General features: G+C 39.7%; 1 protein-coding gene across 1 annotated transcript in view; it reads left to right on the top strand.

Moving 5' to 3' along the window:
• Positions 1-13,605, top strand: part of cacna1c (calcium channel, voltage-dependent, L type, alpha 1C subunit) — a 173,552-nt gene that overhangs the window by 34,928 nt on the left and 125,019 nt on the right.

Genomic DNA, 13,605 nt, shown 5'->3' with positions numbered 1-13,605 from the left:
ACAGAGCAGCAAAGCAAACAACCTTGAGAGTGTTGATGTTTCCTTCAATTTCTAATCTTGTCTTCTACTTTAAGGGATACAACAGTGAATTTACGAGAAAATGTGCTATGTATGAACTGTAAAAGTAAGGATTTAGCATAGACCAAAGTAACTGAAAATATGCTGTGCTTTATTTCTCTAAAGGTTGGATCTAGTGCAGGTCACGCACCTACAGTATATTCAGAGAAACACTTCTCTATAAAAGGCTCTTTTTTTTACAAGAGCATTTTTTTTCTTCTTATCCGGTTGTTAGATGAGCTCAATATTTGGTTGTTAAATAAGGCCGCTGGTGGCTATGTTCAGCCAAGTGCCTTTGCCATGGTAACCTATCAACAGTGAAAGTTTATTTAATGTGCACTCAACAGCAATGCCAGGATCACCAAGGGAAACTGGGAGATCAGAAAGGTCTCAGGCTTGATTTTCCATATATTTTTTTCATGTTTTTAAAAGATGACATGAGGAAATGAGCGATTGAATGTGCAAGTGATGGTTTGGTTTGCTGCCAAAAGGGCAGTGTTAGCATCCAAAGCAGACATCCGTCAGCATTTGGGTGCTGGCTGGTGATATTTCCAAAGCTTGGCTGTAGAATCGATACAAATGCAACAATGCAAGAATCATAAGTGGCAATATCTTTTGTTTAAAGGTTGCTTTTGTCTATATGATTTATTGTAGAGTGAGCAAAAGAGACAAAAAAAACAGGAAGTGAGAAGGATTGTTGACTTGTCAATGCCTTCACATGTGCACATGTATGGAACGCGCTTAAGCATTTAACAGTACAATTTGAATTAGTACATTTACAAAATGATACACATGTGTAATGTAAATAATAGATAATGATAATTATCTTATTGTGTTGCCCGGTGCATAAAAAAAATAATATCCAGGAGTACAAATATGGAGAATGAGACGTCCCACATAAGTGTTCCAGACACGCTTTGATTCTGTACCATACAGGTGGTCATGTTCAGCTCAGTTGGTCTTGCATTGTAATGTCCTTGCCAAGGTTAAGAGTTCCATTCAGTGGGACCACACAAATATATGCAGTTACTTTACCGGAAGGCACTTTGCATGAAAGCGTTGTTTGAATGGCATAAGCTTTACATTATAGTAGCCCATTGTGCCCTTTACTGATCCAAAGGGCAGATGTGGAGAGGGAGAGAGAGAAGGACAAGAAGACAAAGACAGAATAGAAAGGAAAAGGATTGAATAGAAGTATGGAGGAGAGGCAGACTGGAGAATATGGCAAAATGAATGCAACATTTAAAATGGATTAACAAACAATGCATGAGCCCTCTGGACCCCGTCTCAAACAAATACTGTATGTCAGCTCGTTTCCCCAAAGTCTGGGTTATTAGAGAAAATAAACTTTGTTGATGGCCTGCCTGACCTACAAGCTTCATAGCTCAGGGTGTCCTCATGATGCAGAAACAGAAGCCTTTTATGCCGTTCCAATCACAGCAAATTGGATAAAAGTGCGAGCTAAGTGGCTAATGGGGATCATGAGCATTAGATATGAGGAACAACGCAAAGAGAGAGACAGGTAGAGAGAGACGGTTGGTATCTGGGTTACTCTGGCCTCACATCTCTCCACTGCAGATGAATATTAATAAGGAGTTATTAATATCTGCTGCCTGCACTGTGTGTGAATATGTGTCGATGCAAGGTCGGCATGGAGGCGCATTGTGAACGAGCCTTCCTCCTCCTCTTGCTTCTCCTCCTTCTCCTCATCCACACAACCTGTATATCACTTTTTTGCTCTTCTTTTCTCCTCCTCATGCTCACTTAGACTTTTTTTTTTTCATCTTTTCTTTTTTCTTCTCTCTCATTTGCTTCTCCCCCGCATCCATTCCTCCCGTCTTTCACAGCTCCTTATGTTTCAAGGAAGGATGGCGATGCCTATGCTGGCACTGGTTTTGTCATAAATCAAAACAGAGTGACTTTATTTATGACTATTTGTCAGCTATTTGATAAATTCCCTCTATCAGTATTATCTAAAGGTGATAATGTATTATGTCTCAGTCATTTTTTTGTACATTAAAGTACTGTAATCACTATAATAGTACTGTAACAGCAACAAGGGAATCAGTGTCACTCAGAGGATCTTTGATCCTTAGCTGTTTGTAATGGTGGGTTCGCAGATTTGAAGTGTACTCAACTTTTGCATGCATGTGTTTTTGTTTGGTCTGATTTAAAAAAACATTAACTAAAAAGAGACCACTCCTTTTGCTACAATCCACAATCAGAATTGTCCAAACAAATTAGTAGCATACACACATGAAATTCAAGGAGAAAGGGTTGGAACAAGACACTTAACTGCTTAAATGTGCATTTTTAGTGCAGATGGATTCAAAATCAGTTGACCTCAACTAGCTAAGTAATCAATCATACACTGTATGTTTCAGATTATATCAAGCTTCAAAATCCAACTTCAGAATCATATTCAGATGTTGTTTTGGTCTAAGGCAAAGAAAAAATAAATGACATGTCATGTAAAAAAATAGGACCTTGTTGGATTTGGCTCAGACTATTCGACTAGCCAGCCAAGAAAGTGGTTTGACTTGACTTCCAAAGTATTAACAGCTTAAAACCATTCAGTCTTATCTTTGGCTCAAAGTTAGCCCTCTGAGGATATACAGTACCATAAGTCATTGTTATAGCAATTGTCACTTGAATAGGGATAAATGACAATTAGCTACATTTAACAGTCCCTGTGAGCTACTCTGATTAATTTCCTGAAGCTCCAGGTTTTCACATGAAATAAACTCTCATTGAGAGGATTTATTTGACATGAGGTTGATGAACATCTGCTTGCAACAAAGGACACAAGCTTCAGACACAGCTCTGTCCCCAAAGAATGACGTTCCGTTACAACAAAACTAAATTGAGAATTAGGTTTTGAGGGGAATGACGCTTTTGTTAGCTTTTGACGTTTCACAAATAAGTTTCAAATGAGTATATGTAGAGAGGAGGTTAAATGCTTAACAATTTGACACACTGGGTGTCACACTTTGGTCCACTTTTAATTTTTGTAAACAGCCACCTTGATTTTGTAGCATTGCTTTTTACAGGAAGTTACATAAATCTCCTTATAACAACATATCCACGTATTAGAGTCCCTTTCTTTTTACCCTATTATTCAAAGAAATGCACCACCCTGACCTCCTTGGTGTAGGAAAACAACAACCAATCAGTGCTTCAGAACTATGATTCACAGCTTGAGGGTTTGGCTGAGCTGTAATAAACTAGAAAGTCCAGATGACAGTGAGCAATGTCCTGTTGAATACGGAGCCTGCATGATCTATACACACGTATTCCCTTGACATGTTTCTGTAGCATCTATTTAATGTGTGGAGGAGGGCGCACACACTTCCTCAGTTTCCCCTCCACTTCAATTGCCACCTCAGATACAGTTTAATGAATAAATCCATACATGATAGGGTTTTTTACAACACAAGCTACTAGCAATGAAAAGAGCAATAACAGCAAAATAAAAGAGAGTGTTGAGCACCACAAATACCTTTAGCTATTTTGTTGTTAGAATGACCTTATTCATAACAAAAAAAAGTAAATCTGCCGCGCTATCACATATTTCTGTTGACAGGGCAAAACGGGATAAACAACCACAATTGTAACAGGCAGAGGTGTGTTTACCGCTCCGTAGTATTCAGATAAATGAGAGGCACTTTATTTTCAATGTGCAGTAAACGAGCAGGAATTTCCCGCGGCGTGCTTCTGTCTATTAAGAGTAAATATTCTGTACAGTATGACACGTTTTCAGTATGCTTGTTTGTCATGTTTGTTTACCTCGTTAGTCCGATCCCAAGCATGCGATTTGCTGCTTGGCGTGTTTTCCTTGTCAATTGCATGCATGTTCTGCTCACGCTGTGTGGATTCTGTGTGTCAGCTCATACTGTATGTGTCTGTTGGGGGGGTCATAGATCAATGGGGAGCAGGTGGGTGTGTCCTGTTATTATAGGGGAGCAGGTGTGTATATGTGCAAGTGTGTGGTGTGAGCTTATGTGTGTGTGTGTGTGTGTGTGTGTGTGTGTGTGTCTGTGCATGTGTGTGCGTTGTGGGGAGCAGGTGTGTCTGTGTGGTTTGCTCACTCGGCCGGATAATGGGCACATATGGAGAAAGCGAGAGAGAGAGAGAGACACAAATGATGACACACACACATATGCAGACACACGCGGGGTACGGAGCCTGAAATATTCATGCACATGTACACGACTGATACAGACAAGCATTTTAGACTGCTTCTGGATCTGTGCATACACTGTGAGTGAGTGGATGACACATAAATTAGATAAAAATAATATAAGGCTCACAACCGGTATTTACGAGGACAATGATAATGAGGGTTAAGCATGATGGGATGTCAATGGAGCACTGCAAAACATGGAAGCAGCGGCAATCATTTTTATGCAAAATAATGGAACAAGAGTTCCCATCCATTATGCCGTTTTATGTTAATTATTTGAGTCTAAATCAGAGTCTGAAAGCAGTCGTAACGAAGCAACGGTATCGTGCGTCAGACCGGCGATGGACTAGCTGCTTCTTTCCGGCTAAATGGATGTTAGAGAATAAGGGGAAGAATAATTGTCAGATATTTGAAAATGACAGAGAGGGAAGTGATGGGAAAAAGAGTGGGAAGCAGCGAAGCAAGAGAGATGGAGAAAAATGGGGAGATGAGGAGGGGTAGATTGATGGAGGAAAGGAGGAAAGGTGCGTGGCTGAAAATGAACTTGTCCGCTGCTGGAGAGTCAATGGAGGGAGTGACAGCTGTATAGATTAGAGAGAAAAGAGGCGAGAAGAAGAGAAGGAGTAAGTATGTTGGGGAGAGGGAGGAAGAGATAGGAGGGAGAGAGGGATGAAGGGTTTCACAAAGATAAGGGGGAAGAAGAGGAGGATAAAGAACTAGAGGGGAGGAGGAAGGAAGGGAGGTACAGTAGCAGAGGAGGTCATCTTTCAAAAATAACGACGATTCAGCAGGGATGGCAGACGAAGGGAATGCTGTGTGTGTGAGTGTGTGAACGGATCAGTGTGTGTGAACGGATCAGTGTGTGTGAATCAGTGTGTGTGAATCAGTGTGTGTGAATTAGTGTGTGGGATCCAAATCCAAATAGAAAAAAAGACCATTGGTTAGGCCCAATTTTCCAGACCTCAGTTAGGCTGTTAATAAGATTTTTCTTTTTTTTTAATATTTTGAATTAGAGCTGTGGCAAAGTGTGGGCCCTCAGTGTGTGTGGCTGCCTGTGTGCATCCCCCATTAATTAGCGTCTGATCAGGTGTCATCATCAGTTAATTGACTGATAATTGCATCATCACTGTCCACCCAAATAGATCCCTGTTGGGACGAGCAAAGGAGAAGGAAAAGCAGACGGAGGCAGAGAGGAAGAAATGAGGCGGACGTGAGTGAAGAAAGAGAGAGAAGGAGAGGAGGAGAAGGGCATGTAGAGGAGATGATGTGAGGGACTGATTTGGGGAAGGATAATCTGATTGGTCCCCTTGACTGTCCGTTATCTGGTAGAGCCAATTAAATGAGCAGAGGGACAAAGGATTTAAGAAGTTGGAATTCTCTCTTTTAAAATCCATCGGTGATGAATTTTTTTGCCGCTGTGGTTTATACTGGAACTGTATTGTGTTGGTAAGCAATATGAAAAAGGACAACTTGAAGCATACTCTAGGTGTCTGTGTGTGTGTGTCTCTGTGAGTACAGGTGACATTTTACGGCAGAGCTTGGAGTTGCAGTGATAGCATCTGTCCCCACTCTTTATCATTAAGTAGATAACAGCTCCACTGACTTAAGTTTATATCTCAGCTCATTACAGTCTGCAGTTCAGTTCACACTGAAGATCGGCTCGATTAGGTTCACTTCAAGTTCAGTTAGAGCGAATGCCTGCTGTCTTTACAGTATATGGATCATTTGTTTGACAAAAATGAGTTGAGCAACCCGGACTTGATTTGGTTGTCTGAGGGTAATATGTTGAGTTGGCTCTTTAATGAGGAGATTTTTGCCTAACTAAGATTCATAGAGAACACTGTACCCGTTATAATGAGACCTTTTTGTTGTGTAATTTTCTTTCTTTATAGAATTTGTACCACTGTATGTTTTTGACTGGCCATGTGGCCATCCTGGTTGTTGTTGTCGTTCCGAGTCTTGTACGCCCGTATCTGCTGGGCACCATAGAGTGGTGCAGGAAACTCATATATACAAATCTATCAATCAACATGGACTAATGTCTATAGTCACAATACACATTTAGCTCTGTCAGGGTTTATTTTTATAGACATCATATGCATATATTCCACCCTAACAGGTGCAACGAAGTGAAAAGGAGAGCCCCTTCTTTTTCTAAGAAGACAAATTGACTTGTCACAGAAGAAAAAACACAGGTGTAAATAATAAAATGAATGATGGCTGAATTCTATTTTGTGGCGTTAGTTTCAGGTTTTTCAGGAATTCTTCAAGCTGGCTCACTGTCATGGCTCACTGGGACAATTGAATAGAACAGAGCCAGAGTTAATGTTATCAGTAACACCTTTCTTTTTTCCTAGTATGGCAAGTTAAAAACTTAAGCTGGCATAAAATGCAGTGCTTTTGATCACATTAATGTGTATTTATACTGTATTGTGCTATAAAACCTTTATGTAGAACTAATAACATTGATTGAAGTACAGCTACAACCATTAGCTGTGGTACTGTGACAGCCACTGATTGACTGAAACCCGCGGAAACCCTTGTCTGTAGTAACACCATTGCCTGCATTGCTGTTAATACTACAAGAGTGAATTAGTGTTAAATATTCTTGGCTGTAAAGTCATATGATGGATGGATTAAGTATTGTATTAAGTCCTGTCACTCGTGATTAAGCACCCTAGCCCTCCTTACTCATCTTCCCTCTTTCCCTCGTTATTTTGTTCCTCATAGATTTTAATCCTCTCTTCCTGTTTCCTCCTCTCTTCCTTGTCTGTATTTGTTTCCCCCTTCTTTATCCCTTCTGTTTGCCTCCACATCCTTTTACCAAAATCCCTCTACCCACCCACCCACCCACATCCCTCTCCTCTTCATGCCGTCTTCCTCATCCTCGTTCCTTTTCTTTTTCCATCCCTTCTCCTCCCTCTTCCCTTCAGTCAGAATCATATTTCCTGCAGACTGCCACCCCCCCCCCCCTGCAGAATAAAAGAATTAAAGCACTGCTAATAGAATTATAGTCACTCTCATCATCAAACGGCCTATCATACAACACACACACACACACACACACACACACACACACACACACACACACACACACACACACACACACACACACACACACACACACACACACACACACACACACACACACACACACACACTGTGACTGTGCATGTGCAGGACAGACACACAGAGAGACATGCGGTCAGACAGACAGATTAGTGAGCTCAGCATTATTAAAGTTTTACTCTCCTCTAATCCTCTCACTCATGCACACTCTCAGTGGGGTACACCCTTTGAGAGGGGCAGGCAGTGTGAGATAAACTGATCACGCTGGAGTACAATATGCCGAAAGTGATTATGTGTGTGTCTGTGTATGTGTGTGTTTGTGGGAGATTGTGAGCAAAAGAGAGAGAGAGAGATGATGATGATGTGCAACAGCAGTCAGGAAGCAGATATTAACTCACACTGGAGTCGATGATAGAAAGAAAGAGGAAGATATTTTCCAATGCAGAGAATCATCTGGGACGAATGAAGAGCCCGCATGTATGTGTGTATGTATGATAAAAGTTAGGTTTGCTATACACTTCTAGGATCTCTGAGTTTAAAATCACAGAAGCCCTCTAAAAGCGATCCCGGAGTTTAGAGAAAATGGGGGAAATATAGTTCTATTCAAGTAATGAGAATGTTCCAAATTAAAACCACAGTGGTATTTCCCATAAGGCACAGCTGCATCTGATACCAAGTGACTTCACCGCTGATGAATGTAAAGAACACCTCCTTGGGCATTGTTGCTGTATTCAAAGCACACTGCTCCTAAATATTTGCAGACATATCTGGTGTTGTTGTTTAGTCAGTGCATTTGTTTTAAGACATGCCTTTGGGGTGTTCCAGTTTTATTTTAGCTGTACTAAAAATAATAATAAAGTTTATTTATATAGCACTTTTCAAAACAAATATAACAATGTGCTTGGCATAGAAAGGATATTTTAAAAAAAACAAATCACCAGTAGTAAAACCAGGGAACCGCAATATCAATAAAACATTCAATTCCAAAAGAGGAGCGTATGAACCAATATTAGGAATCAGGTAGGCTATTAAACCAAAAATAAAATTATTGGCTATTTGATAAATATGAACTCAAGGCAGGTCAAGGTGGCCTTATGGTCACATGAGCAGCAGGCTCCTCTCTGTCTGGCTGCACAAGTGGGCAAGTGCTTGAGGAGCAAGGCCTTAAAGGTACCTTCAAATGAATCACTTTTAAGAGTAAAAATATATATTATTCATCATCGATCAATAGTGTAATGGATTGCAGTTTAAATTGAACAGTTGCTTTACAGTTATGAATCCACCAACGGTTGCTTCTTGCCTCGTTGGATGGGAATTACGTCTAACGTTAGTTCTGCAGTGTCCGTGATGGTTAGGTTTACGCACAGCCTGGAGGCGGCGTCCTTACAGGTAGACTCCCCCGGAGGAGCAAGAGACTTTCTGGTAACCTCAAATGTGTCCCATTTACGCGTTATGAAGTGTTAAGGTAATATAGTATTATAATATTTTATATTAGTTTCCTCACTCGTCTCTCGGTTGCGGTAATAACGCTACCTCAGTAACGTTATACTGCATAGTTACTCATGCATACTGTATTTAATTGCAATGTTGAAGTTTCTGCACTTATTTTTTTTTATCATACTTTAGACTACTAACGTTATTTCACTGCGTTTCGGAGACAAATATTGTAGCATTAGTCATATATATTTGACAGAAACATTAACGTTACTGGTTACTTTTCAGATTTAAATGTTCAATCAAAACGCAAAAAAAATTTGAAATTGAAACTTATGATATATATATATGTATATACTATTATAGATAAACTTCTTAAAAACTAGATAAAAAAACTGAAATTAGTTCAACTGCACACGTTACATTTAAATCGGTAACAATAATTCATATACAATGTATACAGTAAGTCATTCTTCATTAAAGGCAATTTCACTGAAATGCACAGGTGTAAATAATGAAATGAATGATTGCATTCCATAGCTGCTTTGGTTTCAAGGTTCTCCTTTTGTGCATGTTGGCTCACTTTCTAATTTTCATGGCATCGTTAATGTTATTAGTAACACCTAATAACTGTGCTTTTCCTACTATAATAAGTCAAAATGTGTGCTGGGAACAAGCCCTCTGCTGTTCTTATTGAAGTACATTTTGCTGATAAAAACCTAGTTTAATTAAAGTGACTGTTGTCCAAAAATATTAATGTAACTAATTACTTTAACTATAGAGTAATTTGTGAAGTAATGCAATTTTTAAATGAGTAATTAGAAAGGAGAAATTTGCAACATTTCTCAAGTAACCTACCAAGCAGAGAAGAACCAGCGCTATTTACATAATTCCTTTGACCATTCATATTGTGTCGCTGAAGCAACAGCGCCTGTTGAAAGATATTTTATAGTACGCAGTTAGCAAATGAGGTCAGAGGTCGCATGCTTGATATTGCTGTGTAACATTACAGACATATGCTGAGCCACTTAGCTGCAGAGTAAGTGTATTTCTAGCTGAGATCCCACCATTACATTTGAGATGATACATTTCACAGTATAGGCAACTTCACATGTTACTGGAAATACACAGCATGTAAAGGTAGATGCTTCTGGGATGTATGTGTGTGTTACAATTTTACAACTCCTCAGTATCTGATTTGATGCACCCTCAGGCCTGTGAGTCCATATGTAGAAACGTATAGCTCTGAAGTGAGAGGAACGTGATTACAGCAGATATTGTAGCCTGTAGTCGTACTAAGCATACTGGATAAGTCTCTCTCGCCTCCTCTCTTTAAACTCTTCACATCTCTTCTCACTTTTTCCTCTTTCTGTCTCTTCTTATCTCTGTTGTGACAGCTTAGGTTGGATTTACTTTACAGGGGTTCTTAAAGTTTTGCATTATTTTCTCCCAAAAGTAGCTTTGCTTTTATGGGATTTAAGACTCTTACATTGGGGATAACGTTTGTTCAAAAAATCAGCATATTGATAATACTGTAAACGTAGAGCCAAGCTTTATGCCAGAAACACACCAAGCGGTGAGCTTCTATGCAACGGCTGCGGTGTGCATTATTAAAAGTCAGGATGTCAAGTGTGGCCCCCCAAAAAATTGGATAATAGGGAAATTGTGGCCAGAGAATACTTGCAGCCAATCATTAAACAGAGTTCTGTGACTCCTGAGACATGATAACCTTTGTTTTAAAGGATTTCCTCCTGCCAGAAACATTTGAACACGCAATAATTGTGGCCAGCTGCACTTCAACTAGGCTTGCTGTGTTTCCTGCATAAGGTTATATACCGTATTTTCCGCACTATAAGGCGCACTTAAAAGCCTTTAATTTTCTCAAAAAACGACAGTGCGCCTTATAATCCGGAGCGCCTTATATATGGATTAATTCTGGTTGTGCTTACTGACCTCGAAGCGGTTTTGTGTGGTACACGGCGCTCTGTCAACATGTTTTAGTAGACTTAGTAAACTACAAAGCCGCACCGCAGCAGCATCACGGCCACCGTAGTCAGGAGCGTCGCTAATATGAGTAATACACACTGTGCTTCACCATCACATTACAGTGTGTGGATAAGGACCAACATGGCTCCTGTCAAGAGACACGCTGACGACGCGGACTGAACACTCAAGGCTGTCAGTCACGCAGGAGAACATGGGAATAGAGCAGCTGCGAGAGAATGTGTTTTATATGTATGAACAAATGTCTCAATAAAGTTATTGAATTTAAAAAAAAAAAAAAAAAAAAAAAGGTGAAAGAGGCATAATTAGCCGTTTAGCCCGATAGACTCCCATTCAATCTACCCGGCATGCAATGCGCGGTGATCGCCGGTGAACGAACCTATTTCCATCCGGGTGCTCCGGTCACCGGGATTCTACCGGGACGGCTCCTCTAGCTCCCGTTCAAACTCAAGGCTATCAGTCACGCAGGAGAACATGGGAATAGAGCAGCTGCGGGAGAATTCAACGTTAATGAATCAATGGTAGGAAGTGGAGGAAGTTTGACTGACTGACTGTTTTGTTTCGCTTAATGCGCCTTATAGTCCGGTGCGCCTTATATATGAAAAAAGATGGAAAATAGACCATTCATTGACAGTGCGCCTTATAATCCAGTGCGCCCTATAGTGCGGAAAATACGGTAACTCTATGCAATCAACTTGTAACTGTATACATTGTATAAACATGAAAAAAAGTGATTCTGTCCTCAAACAAAGAGCAAAGTGTCAATTAAGTAGTCAATTAAGTAAATTCAACATTTTGGATTTCCATTAGTTTGATGAAATGGTTTGATAATCAGTAGCTTGGATTTCTTAGTTTCAAAAATGTACTGTAGTTTCAATACAGCAATTCAGTTCTTCATTTGTAAGGAACATTTCAAATGTCATGTGTGTTTGGAAGATTAGTTCTGTGTTAATAACAATTGTTGACATGAAAGTAACACAAATGTGCGTTGTCTTGAACCTGAAAAGGTCACTTAGAGTGTGTAATCTATGTCAGAGGGAAGGAGGGGCTGAGAGTATATTATAACTGTCTTTAATCTGGCTAAGCATACAGAACGGATAATCTGCTCTCTCTTACTTACAATTTCCTACAATTGGTCTGGGTGACACAAGTATGTAATCTCACTGAGATTATTGTAATGCTGTCTCTCATTTGCCTGTGAAATTCCTCTTTTCTGTTCTCCACTACCACTATGTACATTCGAGTAAATGCGAAGTGTTTCACAAAAGAACCCCTGTCATTAAACCTTATTAGTAATAGATGTGCGCAATTAGTCGACTAGTCGATTAAACATTGCTACCCTCGCCAGTCGGCACCAGTTTAACTAGTTGGTCAAATATATTTTGTTAATGTAGTCAACGGAATTACAGATCGACATATGCTGTTTTAGCTGTTGCTGTGGGAAGCTGCTGCTCGTCCTGCAGTAAACTCATCAGCTGCTCCTGACTCACTTCCACCTCGTCACGTTCTCCCGGCCCACCTCCTCTTTCTGAAATAGCGGCTGGTTTCAGCAGTCAGTCTGGTTCTCTCCTGATCGACTGGATTTGCCAGCAGATGACAGCAGGGCTTTATCAAATGTAACATTTTTAACATCCAAAGCTTCGATTGAGGTTTTCAAATGAAGCTTGGAATGTCTGTGGTGCTGTTCTCATATACGGCCCCCATAATACAGGTGTATGCAATAGAGTAGGCTGAACATTTTTAATGGCTAAACGCCAATGAATATGGATTGAAGCAGAATATTTCCTTAGATAAAATCCTAATGTTATTTTGGAAATTATTAAATCTATTTTTTGAATACATTTTTTGAGTCTTGGACTGAGGACTTCGACAATTTAAGTTACAGAGACAATCGTGGCCTTTAACTAATGCCAAACCATGAGTCTCTTGGACCACAGTCCCCGCTGGCATGTCATCAAATATTACACCAAGATATTACACCATACACTGGGTTTGTGAGGCACATTCCTAACTGGGCAACCCGAGCGGACACTTGAAACATTGTGTCTTCAGTAGCATTTGAAATACGATGTGATTATGGAAAAATGTGAACAATGTTTTTAAATGGCTCTTATACACAATGTTTAACCTTATAGATTAAATTGGGTTTTCTTACTTTGAGGCCAGCCTTTACTAATTTCTCAGACACGATTTTAGTGATCGCATGAAAATGTTGTCTTTTGGTGTATATTATTTGTAGTTCTAAACGTTACAAAGTTGGAGGGCAATTTAACGATATTCACTATACTTTCATCTTTCGATACTCACTATACTTTCATCATTTAGAAAGGAGATGCACTTATGACTTCTGGTGACTAGTAGTTCTCTTGAATACCTATGTTGAATACACTTCCTGTAAGTCGCTTTGGATAAAAGCGTCTGCTAAATGACTGTAATGTAATGTAATCTTGAAATTGTTTCAATTTAGACGAGGCAAATCTCAGAGAAAACTGCCTTTAAACTGGGAAAAAAACAATAGCAGGAAGCACCTACAGAACAGATATTCTTTTTTATTATAATTTTTTGCAAACTTAAAAAGAGAGTTGTGAAATAAAGTCATCATTATGTAGTGTTGTAATGTGAAGAGAAAGGTCATTACACCAGCCAGTAGTTGCTGGTCTGATGAGTGGTGATGAGTGTGTGTTGACACAAAGTGAATCTGGACTGCATAACCTACACAATATGCTGAGGAACTAAACAACACGCAGTTAGTCTGTTGTACTTGCTTGACAGATTGGAGTATATTAGTCATCATCTATTCTACAGGGAGAGACTTCAGTGTCTGAAAAATATACGGGGTTGACTAACTGATCTGTCAA

This window comes from Anoplopoma fimbria, chromosome 23 (genome assembly GCF_027596085.1).
Source record: "Anoplopoma fimbria isolate UVic2021 breed Golden Eagle Sablefish chromosome 23, Afim_UVic_2022, whole genome shotgun sequence".
NCBI lineage: Eukaryota > Metazoa > Chordata > Actinopteri > Perciformes > Anoplopomatidae > Anoplopoma > Anoplopoma fimbria.
Note: the sequence above shows the minus strand (reverse complement) of the source record. Positions and strands in the feature narration are given on the sequence as shown.